The sequence below is a fragment of the Anopheles gambiae genome, assembly GCF_943734735.2.
Source record: "Anopheles gambiae chromosome X unlocalized genomic scaffold, idAnoGambNW_F1_1 X_unloc_65, whole genome shotgun sequence".
In the NCBI taxonomy this organism is placed as follows: Eukaryota; Metazoa; Arthropoda; class Insecta; order Diptera; family Culicidae; genus Anopheles; species Anopheles gambiae.
In genome coordinates this window covers 40001-42078 of record NW_026902676.1, presented here as the reverse complement: position 1 = coordinate 42078, position 2078 = coordinate 40001, and positions in this window count along the sequence as shown.

Genomic DNA, 2078 nt, shown 5'->3' with positions numbered 1-2078 from the left:
CATTAAGTCTTCGCTTGTTGTGACCTCGGTCTCAAAAGCGGCTTGCATCATAACTTCAAATATATCTTTGCTAAAATACTTGATGCTCCATCCCGTTATGGGTCGGGACAGGTTACGCACGCTTTGCGTCTCGAGATCTATTCGTATCGCACGATGATCCGAGTTCATATAACTAGATAACACCTCCCACTTAAATGATCTTGCTATGGTTCTGCTCGCAAAAGTAAGATCAACTACTGACGTACGCCCTGGTCCAACATAAGTTGGGGTGCTACCGTCGTTCAATAAAATTGCGTCAATCTGCGCAAAGGTTGATAAGACCAACCTCACCTCTTCGTTTCTGGGTTTCTCCACGCTCGCCAAGTTGGTTGTTCCAACTTGCTGACCAAGCGTTGAAGTCCCCCCCGATAACGAATTTGTGGATACCGGTTACGGCCATTACCGTGTTATCCAACATGATCTGGAACTCTTCCATACTAAATCTAGGTGGCGCGTAAACGCTAACCACTCGCATATCACCTATGTCAACTATCATTAAACCCTTCAGAGCCTTACTGACTACCTTAACTGGTAAGTCCGCGTTAACCACTACCGCTGCTGTGTTATCGTCATTGCGTAACACTTTGACGTTGGTTGTTGCCAGATACGGATCTGCAATCAACACTATATCCGCAGATTCTTCCTAATCGTTTGCCACATTAACTGAAATGCAGCATAACAATGATTCTGGTTATGTTGTAGCAACCTAACCATTATGATCTAATCGTTCGCCTTCTAGGACACATATAACTGCCCGTTGCGTGAAGGTTCTGTGACCTCGTACCGCAATCCAAACACTTAACAGAGTTGGTACAAGCTTGCTTCTTGTGTCCACTCAAACCGCATTTCCAGCACAGATTACTTCTGTCTGGTTCCCTACAATGGTAGCTCGTATGGCCTACCTTCCAACACTTATAGCATTTCTGCTCTTCCATAACCTCACGGATATGGCATATCGACCAACCAACTTTCAGCTTTCCCAAATTCAGGAAGCTTTGAAAGTCTGGCAGCGATACGTTGATCCGTGCCCACTGCGTACCGGCCGCGCGGCCTTTCTTCATTTTGATACGATCTATTTCTATCTCGATGTTGAGCTGTGCTTTGACAGACTCCGCAACCTCCTCTGGGGTGGTAATTTCATCGAGATGCATGATCTCAATCATTTTAGAAGGAGCTAGCGTTCTCACTGACGCCTTGCCCTTCACCGCTTCCTTAACCTTTGGGGCAATTGCACTAGCAGAACTACCCTGCTTCAATTCTAGCAACATGCCTCCATTTTGGGCCCGTCGGACCTTAGAGATTGTCTCTCCAACCGATTTAAGAGCATCGGACTGCTTCATTTCCTTGAGCAATTTCGCCAGCTCCTCGGAAGTGCAGTCCGATATCAGCAGAGCCTCAGGACGCTTCCTGGGCTTATTCTGCTTCTTCTTGCTCTTCTTCTTCTTCCTCTTATTAATGCTACCCTCATTAATATTCGGTCCGTTTCTCGGACTTGGAATATTTTCCACCGCTTCCCTAACAGGGGTCAACCTCGATGGTTGTTGTTGTTGTTGTTGCAACCTTTGCAACCCACTTGGACCAGGCTGTTGGTCATCAGCCACTGGTCTTCTGCCTTTTCGCGTTTGCGGCCCGAATCCATCGTTACCGTCAAACGACGTTTGCGTTTGACGGTCGAGGACCTGCTGCATGCGATTTACGGCTCTAAACCTTCGAAATTCGGACAATTACCTCATCGAGGAAGTCCATCATAACCGTTTACTAGCGTAAAATGGGAAGACTCATCATCGAGCTTGCTTATCCCAAAACGCATCGCCTCCATTCGATCTTGAAGATCCATGAACGCTTGGTCCGGATCTTTCTTGTCAACCCCCCTTGGTCTTTTTGACCTTCTTAGTTTTAACGTTACTCATTCTATTGGGCTCAAACTCAGGCCCGCTATCCGCGTCTGTTTATGCAGTCTCCTATTTGGTTCCGTGGGTGGCTATGAATCAGGGAGCTCCACGCGAGGGTTGGCCCGCGCCCTTATGAGACGACGGGCT